Raw genomic sequence first — 20,413 nt, 5'->3', positions numbered from 1 at the left:
GAGGAGATGGCTCTCATCACCCGAAAATTCAAGGAGTTTCTAAGAAAAAGGAAACAGGGGATGAGAAAGAAATTCACAAAAGGGGATCAAAGCATAGAAAAGGAGAAAGATCAAACCCTTATATGCTACGAGTGCAAGAAGCCAGGACATTTCAGATCCGAATATCCTCAATTGAAGAAAGGTCCAAAGAAATTCAAAAAGAAGGCAATGATGGCGACCTGGAGTGCGAGTGATGACTCAAGCTCCGACGAGGAAACCTCAACCGAACAAGCCAATCTGTGCCTGATGGCACATGAAAATGAGGTAACTTCTGAATCCACTAGTGAATTTACTTTTGAAGAATTGCATGAAGCTTTCTATGATTCAATTGATGAATTAAAGAAACTAGGAAAGAAAAACAAAGAGCTGAAATTGGAAAATCAGTCCTTAGTGAAACAAGCTGAAATTCTTTCAATTGAAAAATTCACATTGATTCAAGAAAATCAAAACTTTAAGGATGAAATTAACAGGCTGAAATCTATAGTAGATAAGTTCACCTTAAGTTCAAACAAGCTAAATATGATCCTTGATAATCAGAAAGCTATATATGATAAGGCTGGACTTGGTTATAAACCCCTGAAGAAACAAAAATTTTTGAAGGATATTTATGCAAATTATTCAAGCAAAAAGCCTACAAATATTACTTGTTTTAAATGTGGAAGAATAGGACATAAATCATACACATGTCTTATTAACAAATATGCAAACACAAAGAAAATATGGGTTCCAAAAGGAACCATTCTGACTAACCTGAAAGGACCCAAGAAAGCTTGGGTACCTAAGACAGAAACTTGATCTGTGCTTGCAGGTGTGTCTAGCATCCCAAGAAGGAAACAGGAAATGGTATCTTGACAGTGGATGCTCGAGACACATGACTGGTGATGAATCACAATTCATCACGCTTGATGCTAAGGATGGAGGGATGGTCACCTTTGGAGATAATGGCAAAGGAAAGATCATCGGGATAAGTAACATTGGTATCACTCCCTCCAAATACATTGAGAATGTTTTACTAGTTAAAGGTTTAAAGCATAACTTACTTAGCATCAGTCAATTTTGTGATAAAGGAAACAAAGTCATTTTTGAATCTTCATAATTAAATCAAATCCTTTTAAATCTAAAAATTAGCATGTTCTAAAATTAGAATGATTAAAAATTTACATCAAACTGATATAAGGTTGTCCTGATATAGGGTTTACCCCCTATACTGTAAAGGTTGTCCTAGTTTGATGTGAATCGATTTTTGAAAAGATATTTTTAAAATATTTTAATTATTTTTTAGATATATATTTGATATGTGTAAATTTAGTTTTAGATCTGAAATTTGATGTATATGTGATGCATTTTTATTTAGATCTGAAACTACATATATTTGATATATGAATCATCTGTTTGCATTGTGACTAGTCCTATCAACGATGGCATTAAATTTATAGGACATAGGCATGGCAATATTTATATAGAAGACTTGAATGATTTAACTAAATTAGATAATTTTTAAAGAAAACCCCCTATGAACTTTGGAAAGAAAGAAAATCAAATATTGCATATTTTCATGTTTTTGGTTGCCGATGTTTTGTATTAAATAATGGCAAAGAAAAACTTGGTAAATTTGATGCAAAATCAGATGAAGCAATCCTTCTAGGTTACTCCTCCACTAGTAAAGCATTTAGAGTGTTCAACAAAAGAACCTTAGTAGTTGAGGAGTCCATACATGTTGTCTTTGATGAATCTAACGATCTTCCTTCAAGAAAGAATGAGGGTGTTGATGATGCAGATCCACTAATAGAAGGTATGAAGGAGATCACTCTGAAAGATTCAGCAACTTCAGAAGACAAGGATCAAGAAGATGAACAAAATGAGAAAGGTGAAGAAATTCAAGAACAACCTCAAGGTACAAATGACTTACCCAAGGAATGGAGGTATGTTCACAACCACCCTAAGGAATTAATTATCGGTGATCCTATGCATAGGGTAAAAACACGTTCTTCACTTAGAGATGTACTTAATCATTGTGCTTTTGTATCTCAACTTGAACCTAAAACTTTTGAAGAAGCTGAAAATGATCATAACTGGATTCATGCTATGCAAGAAGAACTCAGTCAATTTGAAAGAAATAATGTTTGGACCTTAGTGAAAAGACCTAAAGATTATTCAATAATTGGCACAAAATGGGTCTTTAGAAACAAATTAGATGAGCATGGAAATGTAATTAGAAATAAAGCAAGACTGGTTGCTAAGGGATATAATCAAGAAGAAGGAATTGATTTTGATGAAACCTTTGCACCTGTTGCTAGATTAGAAGCCATTAGACTTCTACTTGCTTATGCTTGCTTTATGAAATTCAAACTATTTCAAATGGATGTTAAAAGTGCATTTTTAAATGGATATATTTCTGAAGAAGTATATGTAGAACAACCCCCTGGATTTGAAAATCATGCTTTTCCCAATCATGTCTTTAGATTAAATAAAGCTTTATATGGTCTAAAACAAGCACCTAGAGCATGGTATGAAAGGCTAAGCAAATTTCTATTAAATAATGATTTCTCTAGAGGCAATGTGGATACAACTCTATTTATTAAAAGAAACCAAAATGATATGCTAATTATACAAATTTATGTTGATGACATAATTTTTGGGTCTACTAATGAATCCCTTTGTCAAGACTTTGCTAAGCTTATGCAGGGAGAGTTCGAGATGAGCATGATGGGAGAACTCACTTTCGTTCTCGGACTCCAAATCAAACAATCAAAAGAGGGAATCTCCATCACCCAAAGCAAGTACACCAAGGAACTACTCAAAAGATTTGGAATGGAGAACTGCAAACCAATTGGCACACCAATGAGTCCCTCATGTAAGCTTGACAAGGATGATGAAGGTAAAAGCGTAGACTTAAAATACTATAGAGGTATGATTGGCTCATTATTATATTTAACTGCAAGTAGGCCTGATATCATGTTTAGTGTTTGCTTATGTGCAAGATATCAATCTAATCCTAAGGAATCTCATTTGAATGCTGTTAAAAGAATCCTTAGATACTTAAATGGTACACAAACTATAGGGTTATGGTACTCTAAGGACTCACAAATTAATTTGTTAGGATATTCTGATGCTGATTTTGCTGGATGTAAATTAGATAGAAAAAGCACAAGTGGAACTTGCCAATTTCTTGGAGTTAACCTAATCTCATGGTTTAGCAAGAAACAAAATTCGGTGGCACTGTCTACGGCTGAGGCCGAATACATTGCAGCCGAAAGTTGTTGTGCTCAAATCTTATGGATTAAGCAACAACTCGAAGATTTTGGAATCAAACTTAATGAAACACCAATAAAATGTGATAATACAAGTGCTATAAATCTATCTAAAAATCCAATACAACACTCAAGATCTAAACATATTGAGATAAGACATCATTTTATAAGAGAACATATTCAAAACAAAAATATAATTCTTGAATATGTTTGCACTGAAAATCAATTAGCTGATATCTTTACAAAGGCCCTTAGTGAGGAAAGATTCTGTGAAATTAGGAGAAATCTAGGAATTCTAGATCCATTTATCTGAAATTTCTCAATTTCCAAAGAATAGATGTCAAAAACTCTTAGAGCTCAATTTTCAACATCTATCCTGGTTCCAAAAGCTTAGTTTTATCACTCTAAAAACTTATCATTGAGCAAAATTCTTTCTTCCAAAATTTTGAATTTTTCTGGAATTTATTTGCATTTTTTCTGATTTTCTGAACTTCATGAGTCGACCCCCATGAGTCGACTCAATGGCAAACTTGTAAATCCCACCAACTTCCATCGGGTTCATTGTTTTTAAAACGAAAAACCTTGTTTATGAGATGACTCATCTTCTCGTCGTCTTCCTTCCGAAAGCCGTCCTCTCCAAACTTCTGTTTTGCTCCAAATCCAAGGATCAATTCTGAGGCAATTCTCCCTCCTCCTCTCCACCAAAAATCGCCTCCTTGAAAAGGATTTTTCTGTGCTTTCTCGCAGTGTTAGGCGCGGGTGGAACGTGCCCTAGAACTTCACCGTTCATTCAAAATCCACTTCTTTTCTCCACCAAAATTCTTCTTTACTCTTTTGTGATCCCTCCTCCACTGAATTCAAGTCTTCTTGTCTGGATATGGCTCCAAAGATAAAACTTCCCCAAAGAAGGAAATCAATCCGAGAGCCTGAGGAAATTGTCCGAAAGAAAAGGCATGCTCAGTCTTCCACTGTTCCCAATCCAGTTTCAGTACCTGCTCAAGGTCCCTCTCAACCCTCCATAAGCCCCAGTGTAAATCTTCTTTCTGATAGAAAAGTAGAAACCGGAAAAAATATAGATTTTCGGTTCTTTGAGAAAGAAGGCTTTACTTTTGCTACCAAGATCAAAAATCAAGGATGGGAACTTTATTGCTCTCTTAAGGAAGTCACCTATGTTGATCTAGTCAGAGAGTTCTACCAGAACCTAAATTATGGAAACGGGTCTGTGACTTCAACTGTAAAGGAGATTGACATCTGTTTGGATTCTAGGATATTGGGAGAGATACTTCAGTTGCCTAGTGAAGGATACTCATATATGGAACTCCCAATTAAAGAAGAAGGGATCAGAATTATCTTAGGAGAAGATTTTTCAGGAAGTTTAAACAAATTGGAAGCAAAGCTACTGTCCATTGAGATGAGGGTCCTGCATCAGATTGTGACAAAACTATTCTTTCCTAGGAGTGGTAGACATGACTTACTATCTAGCAGAGATGTATGTGTCATGTTTCATATCATCACTCAGACCCCCCTAAACCTCCCTACACTTATGATAGAGGCTATGAGAGAAACTTTGAACAGATCCAAGGCACACTTGCCTTATGGTATGGCCCTTACTAGAGTTTTTAGGAGGTTTGGAGTTAGCTGTGAGGGGGAGACACCTACCAAGCTCTCACATGTGGACACTTTCAACCAACACAGCCTGCACCGAATGGGAATTACAAAGACTGTTGGTGGTTGGATCAAGGGCTCTGAAGAAAGAGCTGAGGAGAGAGCTGAGGAAAGAGCTGAAGACAGAACTGAAGGCAGAGTAGAAGAAGAAGGTCCATCTTCTCCTGTACATGATTTCAGGGCAGCTTCACCAGATACCCAGTTCATTCATGATACTGAGGCTGGCCCTTCTGAGTTTACTAGGATGCCCACACCAGTGTATCAGCCAGAGAGCAGAGCACCTCCATCAGAGTTCAAACTGGCTGATGATCAGATCGAGCATATATCTCAGCGTGTGGCTTCTTTGTTGTCTAGCCAGTGGAGTAGTACTTCTTTTACACCTGGAGCTACTTCTTCTGATCAGACCATTACTCCCCACATCTCCACTATATTTCAGATGATTTCAGATCAGTCCGTCAGGATACAGCAGCTTGAGGATACAGTCTGGAGACTTACTGGCAGAGTTCTTGACTTGCAGGGGCAAGTCCTTGCATTGGCCCATCCCCAGCCACAGGAGTCTACCATTGAGGTCACAGACCTCACTGCAGAGGCTGGCAGGCTCAGAGGAGCACTAGAAGGTGGATATGAGCTACTGAGGAAAGAGATCAGAGGATCGAGTGAGCATGCTACCACCCAGTTCGCTGCTCTACTTCAATCTATTTCCAGAGCACTGAACGTACTTGATTCTATCAGACTCATGGTATCAGCCCTAGTATCTCAGCGTTCTCAGCCTCCCAGTTCATCTCGTTCTCCTACTCGTGGCAGAGGCAGACGGGGTAGAGGACGCACTTCTGATCCATCATCTTCTCATACCATATCTGATGACTCCGATCCATGATTTGTCTTGATCATTGACTTATCTTGATCTTTACTAGGTTCTAGGAGTTAGTATCCTGTTCTAGGATCTATACCTTGGGGCCATGTATTGACATTTAGCTGGTTGAATTCTATGTATTGAAATAATTATGATTTTAATGGAATCATCTTTTACCTATATTTTTACCTCTTTGTAATGATTATATTTTGGTTATATTTCAATCTCTGATACATCAATTGAAATATTATCTTCTCCTTGTTGTTGTTTGCTATTGATAATTGCTATATTAAGGGGGAGCAAACATCTGTGAAAAACTCTAAAGAGGAAGAAATTAAAGAATATTTTCAGAAAAGGAAAAGAAAGAGTTAACTATGTTTGATGATGTCAAAAAGGGGGAGAAATTAAAATTAAACAAAAATTGAAATTAGATAAAAAGCAAAACCCTAAATTATGAGAAAAAGGGGGAGAAATTAAATTAAAACAAATATTGAAGAAATTAAACAAATATTAGAGAAATTAGACAAAAACAAGGATTGAAAGATTAAACAAAACTTTGAAAAATTTGGTATCGAAATTTGGTATCAGACAGAGAAATTTGGTATCAGACAGAACTTTAATCCTTCAAAAGCAAAATCATGAGTACAATGCAAATAAGTATTTTTTTTATATATATGCTCTGATATTCAAACTTGCTTTTGAAATTTTACTCACCTTGAGACATCAATAAGAAATTTGTTTTACTCTGATTCATCCTACAATTTCTTTCAACTTGATCTGATACATGATAACATTTGATCCGATACAGTGTGAAGGTTTCTCTAAAATATTATAACATTTGCTCGGATACTGAATGAAATTTTCTCTGATACATTAAAAAAAAAATTTTTTTTTGCTCTGATACATTATAAAATCTTTTCTGATATCATTGTAAAAATTATTTTTGCTCTGATACATAGAAAAAGTTATTTATCTTCTCTTGCTCTGAAATATCTTGAACTCAAAATGATCTAATACCCTTTTCAAATCTTTAAGAAAATGGACAAACTATTTTTGCATTTATATTACATGCCAAAAGAATCATACTCTTTTCAAGCATATACACCCATAATGGATTCTTTTGAAATTAATGCATTAACATAAATATTTTTGTTCATATGTTTTGTCATCATCAAAAAGGGGGAGATTGTTGCTCCTAGATTGATTTTGATGATTACAAAGCAGATTGAAGGGATACAATCAATTGAAAAAGTCCTTATGCTCTTCAAGGGCAAAATCGTAATTTCACTAAAATCCTGATTTGATAGTACCATTTGGTAGAACAAATGATTTGAAATCTATTGGTGAAAATTTTATTGTGTTTGGACTAATATTTTTGAAGTTATGAAGGTTTGAAGTGCATGAGTCGACTCATGAGTCAACTCATGGCACTATGAGCTGAATGGCACGAAAAAATTTCCATGGCACGCTGGATTTTTGGCTTGGCACGACCTGTGAGTCGACTCATGAGTCGACCCACAAGGTATGAGTCGACTCATGAGTCGACCTCTGCTGATTTGAGCCGAAAAATCCAGAAATCAGATCTTCTGGTCTGTTGCAACAGAAGTCGACTCATGAGTCGACTCCTGAAGCATGAGTCGACTCATGAGTCGACCCCTGCGACGGGAAATGTCAGCAACGGCTATTTTTTTGTCCGTTTTAATTGCCATTTATGCTTCCTAAAAATCCTCTAACGGCTCTTTATCTGCCTAAATTGTTTTCTCTTGCTTCTAATGCTACAAAATGCTTTAAATGATGAAAGAAATTGCAGATTAAATAGCGGATCAAACGTGAAATCAAATGAGAAGAGAAAAGAGAGGAAAAAGAGAAGAACAGAAGAGAGGATCCGAAATTTGCAAGAAAAAGCCTGAGATCAACGAAATATCCATAGAGAAAAAGAGAGAGGATCCACAATATACCAGAGAGATTGTGAAAGAGAAAAGGAAGATCTTTCAAGGAGAGAATTCTTCACGTCTATCGTTTCAACCTTGATCTAGAGATCGTTCAAAGCTTTCAAGAGATCTTCAATCAACAATCAACCTCTTCTCAAGCGTTCAACCGTTCATTCATCTTGAGAAAATCTGAAAAAGGGGTTCTTCATTTGAGTAAAGTTTTTATTGTTATATTTGCTCATTTAAGGAGCTGTTTTTGTATTCATCTGTGCTCTAAATATTCTTACTCTTTGTGAGTTTTTGCTCTTGTTTTTGGAGGATTTCCAAAACAAGGAAAGGTTGATCCGAACCTGAAATCGGAGTGTTTTGGGTTGGCTTGTACCCGGGAAACAAGTGTTCTAGCTTGGGATAGCTAGGGTCAGAGTTTCCGACGTCCTGTATTCTAGCTTGGATAGCTAGTGTCGGAGTTTCCGACGTTTTGTATTCAGGTTGAATACAAAGGATAGTGGATTAAAATTTCCAAGTGGGATCTTGGGGAGTGGACGTAGGTGCAAGGTTAGCACCGAACCACTATAAATCCTTGTGTTTATGGTGTGCTTTATCGCTTTATCTTATTTCTTTATTATATCCTTGCAATACTGCTTTAGTTAATTAATATTGATTTAAAGTCATTGTTTTGTTCTTCATAAGTTATCTGTTGGGCTTAAAATTTTTAGAAACCCAATTCACCCCCCCTCTTGGGTTGCATAGCTGGGCAACATACACTTTACACAATTAGAAGGAAGCTCTTTCTGATTTTTCAAGATGGTTGGAGACTTGAATGAGCTCTTGAGGAGTTGATGAACTTGAAATAAAAGCTTCTTGACATTTTTAAGTGGGCTCTTGCTTAGGGTTGAAATGAATGCTTGAAGAACCTTTTTCAAATCTCTTTCTTTTCTTTGATTCCCTCCTTTAAGTGTCTTTTATAACTTCAAATAATGGTGGAGAGTAATCTGGACTAAAATAGAGCCGTTAGAGTACATTAAATGAGTATTAAATACAATCGAAACGGGTTAAAAACTAACCGTTGCGGAAATTTTTCATCACAGGAGTCGACTCATGCTCATGGGTCGACTCATAGGGTCGACCTCTGTGGAAAAGAGTAGAAAATGATTGTTCTGTAATTTTGGCCTGCAGAGCAGCAGAGGTCGACTCACAGGATCGATTCATACCAAGGGATCGACTCATGGGGTCGACTCACAGAGTGTGCTAGTCAAAAATTTTGCGTACCGTTCAGCCCTTTTAGCCATGAGTCGACTCATGGGGTCGACTCAAAAATATAAACCTGATTTTCTTACAAAATATACTTTCAAAAATATTGAAATTACCTCCAATAGATTACACATCTTTTGTTCTTGCTCTTGAGGCTTTCGAATCAGGTCTGATAAAATTATGATTTTGTCCTTAAAATACAATAATTTTTTTTTCAAACCAAAATTATTAGTAATCCCCTCAAATACTTTGTAATCATCAAAATCAATTCAAGGAGCAACAATCTCTCCCTTTTTGATGATGACAAAATACTTGAGCAAAAGCATATATAAAATATTGACCATGAATTTTAAATTTATGAAGATGCATCACTTAAATATTATAACTAAGTATTTGAACGAAATGCATCATAAGCAGTTTGAAGATAAATTTGAAATTTACTAAAAAATTGAAATTTACTTATAAGTTCATTTGCTTGGGAAAAAAGCTGATGATTTTGATTCTTTGACACATGTGCCCATTTGCTTAACAATTTACTTATTGCTTATTCTTTATTGCTTATTGCTCAATCTTGATTTATTACTTATTGCTCAATCTTGATTTTGATTCTCTACTCCCCCTTTTTGACAGCATCAACTAAGATTCTCTACTCTCTTTTTAAGGACATATTTTCTCTATTCTCCCTTTTTTGATGGGATCAATTTTACTTCTTTAGCCTCCTTCTTTGATTGCTTATTTCTTTATTGCTCATTGTTTTACCCCCCCTCAATATAGCAAACGTAAAAGATATACCAATTTGCTCATTTAGAAGATATTGCAATTCATAGTATTTCACAACACAAATATAAGTTATTTTTCATATCTCATAATTAAAAGCAATTCAATTTGATCACATTCATAGACATTCATTGAAGGTCAAAGTATCTATATATATTCAAAAAGTGACTGAATACATAGGTGTTTCAATACATATGAGTCAACTTAGAGTACAAAATTCATGGATAGAAACTATCCAAGAGTCAATGAGTCAACACATTACATAGCCCACAAGATAGATCCTAGACAAAAATAAAAGAAAGGACAGACTACACTGGATCTAATAGATGTCATGGCTGGAAGGATCGGAGTCTGATGAATCAGAGATAGGGTGAGGAGATGTAGGATCATGTCCATGAGCTCGACCTCGACCGCGTCTGCCTCGGCTACGGGTAGAGGTGCCAGCATGAGTAGAGGGGTGAGAAGATCCTGAAGCCTGAGAAGCTATGGACTGAGCTACGAGTGAGAGTCTGATGGTGTCCAGAAGATTCAAAGCTCTCGAGACAGACTGCATCAGGGCACTGAACTGAGTAGAAGCATGTTCACTAGAGCCCCTGATCTCTCTTCTCAAGAAATCAAAATTACTCTCTAAGACTCCTCGAAGTCTAGCCGCCTTTGCAGATAGGTCTGAGACCTCTGTGATGTCCTCATGCGGCTGGGAATGGGGCTAAAGCTAATACTTGCCCCTGCAAATCCAAAACTCTGCCTGTCAATCTCAGAATACATCCCTCAAGTTGCTCAATACGTACCGATTGATCAGTGAGCATCTGGAAAATAGTGGAAATGTGAGGAATCAGTGTCTGATCAGATATATCCTGAGATGTCGATCTCTGTGCAAAGACAGAAGTACCAAACTGTCGAGATAGAATGGAGGCTACATGCTGGAATATCATCTCAATCTGATCATCTGCCAATTTGAGCTCTGAAGGATGTGCCCGGCTGTCCGGCTGTGGAACTGAAGTATGTCTCCTCACAGACTCTAACGGGCCAGTCTCGTGATCAGAAATAAACTGAATATCTGGTGATGCTGTTCTATGATCACGAAGGGGTGAGAATGGTCCTTCCTCCTCTGCTCTATCCTCAGTTCTCTCTTCCACACCTTTTATCCAACCACCATCAGTCTTAAAAAATCCCATGCGATGCAATATGTGGTGGTTGATAGTGTCGGAGTGAGATAGTCTAGCTACAGCCTCCCCCTCAAAACTAACTCCGAACCTCCTAAAAACTAAGGTGAGAGCCATACCAAAAGGCAAGTGTGCCTTGGACCTGTTCAAGGTCTCTCTCATGGCCTCAAACATCAATGCAGGGAGGTTCAGGGAGGTTTGTGTGATCACATGTACATAATACAGATGTCCCTACCAGAAAGAAGATCGTGTCTACCACTTCTAGGAAAAAATAATTTGATTACCATGTGGTGTAGCAGTCTCATCTCAATGGAAAGAATCTTTGCCTCTAATTTGTTCAAACTTCCAGTGAAGGTTCTCCCTAGGATAACATTTATTCCTTCCTCTTTAACTGGGAGCTCCATGTTGGTATACCCCTCACATGGTAATAAAGTATTTGCCCCAAAAGCACAGGATCTAGGCTAATGTCTACACCCTTCACTGTGGATTTCACTGTTTCATTGCTGTACCCCAAATTTAGGTAAAATTCCTGACAAGATCGACATATGTATTTTCTTTTAAGGAGCAGTAAAATTTCCATCTTTGGTCCTTAATCTTTGATCCAATGGTGAACCCTTCTTTTTCAAAAAATCTGAAATCAATATTTTTTTCGGATTCTACTTTTCTATCAGAGAGGGGTACCTTACTATGGTGATTGGTGACCGGGTTGAAGCTAAAGCTGAACCAGGAGCAGGGTTTGAAGCAGAAGTGGTCTCGGTTGCTAGTCTCTTTCGACGTACACTTTTCTCCATCCCATGAATGAATTTTCTCCTCTATGGAAGCTTCATCTTGGGAGCCATTTGCACCGGCAGGACTAGCACGAAACTTAGGAGAGCAAATGTGAGGAGAGATGAAGGATTTTTAGTGGAAAGATAAAGATTTTGGAGAAGTGATGTACCGATTTGGAAAAGACGGGTAGAGTCTATGGTAAGCTCGAATCGCTCCAAATAAAGAAGAAGGGGAGGAACTTGGTTCCTTAGTGGGCGATTTGGAGTGTGAGAGTCGGTGGGAGAGGAATTTTAAGGAAAATCTTGGGTTTGAGGAAGAAGAGAGGGAGACCTTTGGTTCGGCGGAAGGAAGAAAACGGAGAGTTGGGTCAGCTCTAAGAGAAATCTCAATGAAAAGAGAGCGTCCGAAGGATTTTGACATAATTACAAGTTTTCCTAGGGTCGACTCATGGCATAGAGAAATTCAGAAAAATGATAAAACAATTTCAAAAAAATTTAAAATATTAGGAGAAAGATGTTTACCCAAATATTGATCATGTGAATGATAATTTGAGCTTTTGAGCTCAAAACAAAAAGAAAATTGAGCTCTCAAAAATTGGTTCAATGAATTTTTAGCATTAAGAATTTGGAATCAGAGAGATACTTAAGCTGATGGATCAAGGATTCCTAGTTCTTTCCTAATTTCACAAAATTTATCTTCACTTAAGGCCTTAGTAAAGATGTCAGCCAATTATTTTTCAGTATAAACATAGTCAAGAATTATGTCTTTATTTTGGACATATTCTCTTATGAAATGATGCCTGATTTTAATATGTTTTGACCTAGAATGCTGAATTGAATTTTTAGTGAGATTTATAGCACTAGTGTTATCACATCTTATGGGAGTTTCATTGAGTTTAACATCAAAGTCTTCGAGTTGTTGCTTAATCCACAAGATTTGAGACAACAACTTTTGGCTACAATGTATTCGGCCTCGGCCGTAGACAGTGCTACCGAATTTTGTTTCTTGCTAAACCAAGAGATTAGGTTAACTCCAAGAAATTGGCAAGTTCCACTAGTATTTTTTATTCTAATCTACATCCAGCAAAATCGATATCTGAATATCCTATTAAGTCAATTAATGAGTCCTTAGAATATCATAATCCTAGAGTTTGTGTACCATTTAAATATCTAAGGATTCTTTTAACTGCATTCAAGTGTGATTCTTTTGGATTTGATTGAAAGTGAGCACATAGACAAACACTAAAATAATATCAGGTCTACTAGCAGTTAAATATAATAGAGAACCAATCATGCCTCTATAAAATTTTAAGTCTACTTTTACCTTCTTCATCCTTGTCAAGCTTACATGATGGGCTCATGGGTGTCAATTGTTTTGGAGTTCTCTCATTCCAAATCTTTTGAGTAATTCTCTTGTGTACTTGCTTTGGGTGATGGAGATTCTTCCTTTGTTTGTTTGATTTGGAGTCCGAAGAAGAATGTAAGTTCTCCCATCATGCTCATCTCGAACTCTCCCCATGCATGAGCTTTGCAAAACTTGACAAAGAGTTTCATTAGTAGACCCAAAAATAATGTCATCAACATATATTTGTATAACTAATATATCATCTTGATTTCTTTTAATGAAAAGGTTGTGTCTATATTTTCTCTTGAAAAATTATTATTAAGTAAAAATTTACTTAGCCTTTCATACCAAGCCCGGGGTGCTTGTTTTAAACTATATAGAGCTTTATTTAACTTAAAAACATGATTAGGAAAAGCATGATTTTCAAAACCTGAGGGTTGTTCTACATAAACTTCTTCAGCAATATATCATTTAGAAAAGCACTTTTGACATCCATTTGAAATAACTTAAAATTCAAAAAGCAAGCATATGCAATAGAAGTCTAATTGCTTCTAATCTAGCAACAGTGCAAAGGTCTCATCAAAATCAATTCCTTCTTCTTGATTATAACCTTTTGCAACCAATCTTGCTTTATTTCTTATTACATTTTCATGTTCATCCAATTTATTCCTATATATCCATTTTGTGCCAATTATTGAATAATTTTTAGGTCTTGATACTAAAGTCCATACATTATTTCTTTCAAATTGATTAAGTTCTTCTTGCATTGCATTAATCCAATTATAATCTTTTTCAGCTTCGTCTATGATTTTAGGTTCAAGATGAGAGACAAAAGCAAAATGATTGAATGCATCTCTAAGTGAGAATGAGTTCTTACACCATGTGTAGGACCAATGATTAGTTTCTTGGGGTGATTGTGATCATACCTCATTCTTTGGGTAGATCATTTATACCTTGAGGTTGTTCTTGTTGTTCTTACCTTCTCATCCTGTTTGTCTTCATATTTTTCATCATCTTGAATGGTTGAATCTTTTAGAGTGATCTTCTTCAATCCCTTCTATAAGAGGATCTGCATCATCAATACCTTCATTCTTCCTTGAAGGAAGATCGTTAGTTTCATCAAAGACAACATATTGACTCCTCTACTACTAAGGTTCTTTTGTTGAAAACTCTAAAGGCTTTACTAGAAGAGGAGTAACAAGAAATATCGCTTCATCTGATTTTGCATCAAATTTTTTAGTCTTTCTTTACCATTTTTAACACAAAACATCGACAACCAAAAACATGAAAATATGCAATATTTGGTTTTCTTCCTTTCAAAGCTCATAGGGAGTTTTCTTTAAAATTTTCTAATTAAAGCATGGTTTAATATGTAACATGTGTTAATTACTTCCGTCCAAAAGTATCTTGGAAGGTTGCTTTCACATAGCATGGTACGGGCCATTTCTTTAAGAGTTCTATTTTTCTTTCTACTACCTCATTTTGTTGGGGTGTCCTAGGTGTCGAAAAGTTATGGCCAATTCTTTTTCATCACAAAACTTTTCAAAATCTTGATTTTCAAATTCGGTTCATGATCACTTCGAATATTTTGAATTGAAAAACCTTTCTCATTTGTGACTTTTCGATAAAATTTAGAGAAAACATGAAAAGTTTCATCCTTATGTGCCAAAAAGAAAATCCATGTAAAACGAGAAATATCAATAATTATAAAACCATATCATTTTTCACCTAGACTAGTAGTTCTAGTAGGTCCAAATAAATCCATGTGCAATAGTTCTAATGGCCTAGAAGTTGAAACAATATTTTTAGATTTGAATGAAACTCTTGTTTGTTTACCTAGTTGGCATGCATACAAATTCTATCCTTTTCAAATTCAATTTGGGTAAACCGATAACAATTCCTTCTTAATGAGTTTTGAAAGTGAATGTATGCTAATATGTGCAAGCCTACGATGCCAAAGCCAACTAGTCTCATTAATCTTGGCTTCAAGGCTACTAGGCATTGCATGTTTATTTTGGATAGATCATTCAAATCTACATATAAACATTATCATGTCTATGCCCAACAAATTTAATGCCTTCATTAATAGGACTAGTTACTATGCAAACAGAAGATTCAAAAATAACTTTGTATCTTTATCACAAAATTGACTGATGCTTAATAAATTATGTTTAAACCATCTACTAATAAAATATTTTCAATATACTTGGAGGGAGTGATACCAATGTTACCTATACCGATGATTTTCTTTGCCATTGTCTCCAAAGGTGACCATCCCTCCATTCTTAGCATCAAGTGTGATGAATTGGGATTCATCACCAGTCATGTGTCTCGAGCATCCGCTATCAAGATACCATTTTCGTTTGCTCCTTGGGATGCTAGAACACCTGCAGGCAAAAGTCAAGTTTTTACTTTAGGTACCCAAGCTTTCTTGGGTCTTTTTGGTTAGTCACAATGGTTCCTTTTGGAACCATATTTTCTTTACATTAGAATTTATGGATTTGTTAGAGAAACAAGTGTATGACTTGTGTCCTACTCTACCACATTTGAAGCAAGTAATGTTTGAAAATTTGTTGCTTGAAGAGTTTACATAGATATTTTTTAGAAACTTTTATTTCTTTAAGGGGTTGTAGCCAAGACCAGCTTTATCATAAACGGCCTTTTGATTTTCAAATATCATATTAAGTTTATTTGAACTAAGTGAATTTTTCAACTATTGGTTTTAGCTTGGAATTTCATTTTTTAAGTTCAGATTTTTTGAGACAGGATTGATTTTTCATTAGAAATACTCTCATTTTGTTTTAGTAAGTATTGATTCTTTGATTTTAACTCTTTGTTCTTTATCCCTAGCTTCTTTAGTTCATCAATTAAATCATAAAAGCTTCATGAAGTTCTTCAAAGTAAAGTCAATAGGAGTTTCAGAATTTACCTCATTTTCATATGCCATAAGGCACAAGTTGGCTTGTTCATTTGAGTCTTCTTCTTCAGAGCTTGACTCATCACTTCCACTCCATGTAGCCATCATGGCCTTCTTCTTGTACTTCTTAGGACCCTTCTTCAGTTGTGGGCATTCAGACTTAAAGTGTCTCAATTTCTTGCATTCATAGCAAATAAGGAGTTGCTCCTTATCTTTCTCTTTGCTATGTTCTCTTTTGTGGGTGGCCTCTTCCTCATCCTTGTTCTTTTTCTCAAAAATTTTTAAACTTTCTAGTAATGAGAGTCATTTCTTCATCTGCCTCATTTTTCATATCATCAGTTTCTTCATCAAGTTGAGCCATGGATTTGAGGGCGATTGTCCTCTTCTTTTTGACTTCTTCTTCTTGATGTTGTTTCATGCTCAGCTCATGTGTCATCAGTGATCCTAGAAGCTCTTCCAAGGGTAGGATGTTCAGATCTTTGGCTTTCCCAAGTTCTTGGTAAGACCTAAGAATCTTTCTCACGAGATCACTTAGAATAAGACTTACCAAAACTTTTTAGACCATTTATAATATCAGTAAAACGAATAAATATTTAGTTATAGATTCATCATACTCCATTTTAAAAAGTTCATATTTATGTACGAGCATGTTAATTTTAGATTCCTTCACTTGATTAATTCCTTCATGAGTTACTTCTAATCTATCCCATATTTTCTTAGCAGACATGCATGTTGAAATACGATTGAATTCATTAGCATCTAGAGTACAAATAAAACATTCATGGCTTTAGCATTTAGTTGAGCCATTTTCTTATCAACCTCATCCCATTCTTTTTCGGATTTGGTTGATTCCACACCATCAATTAATTTAGTGGGTGTGTGTAGTGTATGTGGTCCGTTTACTATGATACTCCACATATCATAGTCAAGTTTGAATAAAGATTTTCATCCGAGCTTTCCAATAGGTATAGTTTGACCCATTGAAAAGTGGATGTCGGTTTGTGGACTGCCCTCGGCTAGAGAAGTGCCAACTTGAGTTGCCATAGATCTTTAGCTCTTTGATGGTTAAATCAAAGTAGGGCTAGAGCACCAAGCTTGATACCACTTGTTGTCCAACTATGCAACCCAAGAGGGGGGTGAATTGGGTTTTAAAAATTTTAAACTTAACTTACAACTATGAAGATTATTTAATAATGAGCAAGATAAGTATGGAGAGTGTAATTTATGCAAGGTGTAGAAGTTGGATGCAAGAATGCAAGAGAATAAAGAAATTTAAAAGAAAAGCAAGTAAGCACAACACAAATAAGAAGATTTATAGTGGTTCGGTGCTAACCTTGCACCTACATCCACTCCCCAAGCTCCTACTTGGGAATTTAAATCAACTAGACTGTATTCAACCTGAATATAACGTCGGAACCTCCGACTCTAGCTATCCCAAGCTAGAATACTTATTTTTCGGATATAAGCCAACCCAATACAATTTGATTCAAAATTCGGATCAACCTTTCACATTTTGGATTCCTTCCAAAACAAAATAAACAACTCAAAAATAGAGTATAGGAGTTAATCACATAAAAGTATAGATGTAGCTCCTTTAATGAGTAAATAATACTTTAAATACACTTTACACAATTAGAAGGAAGCTCTTTCTGATTTTTTCAAAGTGGTTGGAGACTTGAATGAATTTTTGAGGAGTTGGTGAACTTGAAATAAAAGCTTCTTGACCTTTTTAAGTGGGCTCTTGCTTAGGGTTGAAATGAATGCTTGAAGAAACTTTTTCAAATCTCTTTTTTTTCTTTGATTACCTCCTTTAAGTGCCTTTTATAACTTCAAATAATGGTGGAGAGTAATCTGAGCTGAAATAGAACTGTTAGAGCACATTAAATAAGCATTAAATGCAATCGAAACGGGTTAAAAACTAGCCGTTGCAAAATTTTCCATCACAGGGGTCGACTCATGGGATCGACCTCTGTGGAAAAGAAGCAGAAAATGACTGTTCTGTAATTTTGACCTGTAGAGCAATAGAGGTCGACTCATAAGATCGACTCATGCCAAGAAGTCGACTCATGGGGTCAACTCACAGAGTGTGCCAGCCAAAAATTTTGCGTGCCGTTCAGCCCTTTTAGCCATGAGTCGACTCATGGGGTCAACTCAAAAATATAAACATGATTTTCTTACAAAATACACTTCCAAAAATGTTGAAATTACCTTCAATAGATTACACATCTTTTGTTCTTGCTTTTGAGACTTTCGAATCAGATCTGATAAAATTACGATTTTGCCTCTGAAATACAATAAATTTTTTTTCAAGCAAAAATCATTAGTAATCTCCTCAAATATTTTGTAATCATCAAAATCAATTCTAAGAGCAACAACCATTTAACAGTTAACCATATTATTTTATTGAATGCAACAATATATTAATTATTGATCGCTTAACAATTTTTCTCACATGCTTCTCGCATTCTAACCAAAATAACAATTGTGAGATTCTATTTTCATATTTTATGTTATTTTTTTAATAAAAAAAATACTTAAAGAAGACGAGAAACGTGAGATCTGTACATGTGGTGAAGGTGAACCATAGAAAAGAAAGTAGTGTGGAAAGTAGTGTGACCTCTAGTCCTAGAAAGCACTGCAAACATGAAAAAAATGAGTGCAGATCTGACACCATTTCAAATTCACAGTCAGACGAAATTCAAAAATCAAAGCAAACCATTAAGTAAAAAAATCTTGCAGCCTTTATCAAAGATCTCGACAACGTTTATTCAAGCAAACCTTACCGTAAATTTTGTTCATATACTTTTGACTGATCAGACACCAAATAGTTCATACAGAACGACCCCATTCCGTTCCGTTCCCCGCTAAACCAAAGGGAAAAAAAAAAATGCTACTGTTCATCATCCCGACTGGATCATTATTTAAGCATAATCTATTACTTAATCTTGTTACTCTAGCCATCATCCAACATAAGACTGAAATATAAATATAAATATACACAGACATATATAATAAAGATAGAAATTTCAGCAATGGTCCCTCGTCTCCCCAACTATATTAAAATTTTATATATAAGATCTTCGAAGCACATCTCCTTCTGTGGAATGCAGCGGTCACGAGCCGAACAGTAAAAATCAAGTCCTGGGGGAGGTAAGAACAAACGAAAAGAGTGAATAAAAGAAAGAAATTAAATGACACCACCTTTTAACTTTTTACGGCGGAGAATCAGGAGACAAAAGGTAGACAGAGTGAGCGAGACCGCTGCCGATGCCGATGCCGATGCCGTTACGGTCGTTCCTCCTCCTCTTCTCTTTGTGACGGGCTCCTCCAAAACCCCGCGGCGCAGAACTTAGCCCACATCTCCTTCTCCATCTCCGTCGCCTCCGCTGGCGGCGGCTTCGCCGGCCATGCCTCCCCTGCCACAGCCACAGCCACCGCCCCGTGGAGACCCACGCCCTCCTCATTCCCCGCCCGGACCCTGCCGCCGCTGCCGTCCTGCTTGGAGCCGAACCGCCCGTCCTTCGGCTTCTTGATCACGGCCCGCCGCTTCGTCCTAGCCTTCAGCGCCCGCTGGCAGAGCACCGCCGGCAGCCGCACCACCATAAGCACCAGAAGGTTCGCCAACCCGCATGGGCAGCAGCAGCACACCGCCCGCAACCAGCCGCCGTCCCCCCGGCAACCTCCGCAAGCCGGGCCGACGGTTTCGACGGTTGCTTCAGGATCACCGGCTGCCAACGGGCAGCGGCCGCCACCGCCCTCCCGGCCCCGCCCTCCAGCGAAGCCGGGGGTGGGGCGGTGCGGGCCTTCTTCCTCGCCATGCTTCGCGGTGGCTCAAATCCGGCGATGGCTCGACCTCATCGTCGGATATGGTAACCGTCGCCGTTTGATTTGATCGAGTGGAATCAACAACAAGGGTGATTGGTGATTTCGTTTTGAAGAAACCGGGGACACGTCTGATCGGAGACGAAAGGGCTCAGGGGTATCGGAGAGAGGTGGACCGCCGGCAGCCCGAAACGCGCTAAAAGCCGGTATAAAGGCCCGGTTCCAACGGAGAAATGCGTTATCGATTCCGTCGCCGGAGAATCCTATTCGCCCCTTTAAAACCGTCTCTCATCCGAATGGACTCCATTATATACATATATGAAGACCGCGAAGCCTCGGATTAATAAGAATATACCGCGAGAGTAACATAAGCGTTATCGTCTCGGCACCATGGACGTGTTGCACTAGACCACGTGTTTTTCCTCGGTAGTGGAAATGGATAAGAAAAGACGATCAGAGACGAGTTGACCGCAGGGTGGGGACGGCTGAGCTGGAGGCGACTGCTGACGCGTTAGACGTGATGGGACAGACTGACTCCACAGGCTAGGTCGTAGCGGTGAGTGCATACACGTGTGGCACCCGTGCGGCGGTGCCCACACGTGTCATGCTTCTGTTTTTTTTTGCGGGAGGGA

General features: G+C 37.2%; 1 pseudogene; it reads right to left on the bottom strand.

Annotated features, from left to right (window-relative positions):
* Window positions 1–18,634: 18,634 nt before the first annotated feature.
* LOC140858860 (uncharacterized) lies at window positions 18,635–20,105 on the bottom strand (annotated as a pseudogene).
* Between the last annotated feature and the right edge of the window lie 308 nt (window positions 20,106–20,413).

Source organism: Elaeis guineensis, chromosome 6 (assembly GCF_000442705.2).
Source record: "Elaeis guineensis isolate ETL-2024a chromosome 6, EG11, whole genome shotgun sequence".
Taxonomy (NCBI): domain Eukaryota; kingdom Viridiplantae; phylum Streptophyta; class Magnoliopsida; order Arecales; family Arecaceae; genus Elaeis; species Elaeis guineensis.
The sequence above is the reverse complement of the archived record's forward strand: the minus strand, read 5'-3'. Positions and strand labels throughout refer to the sequence as shown.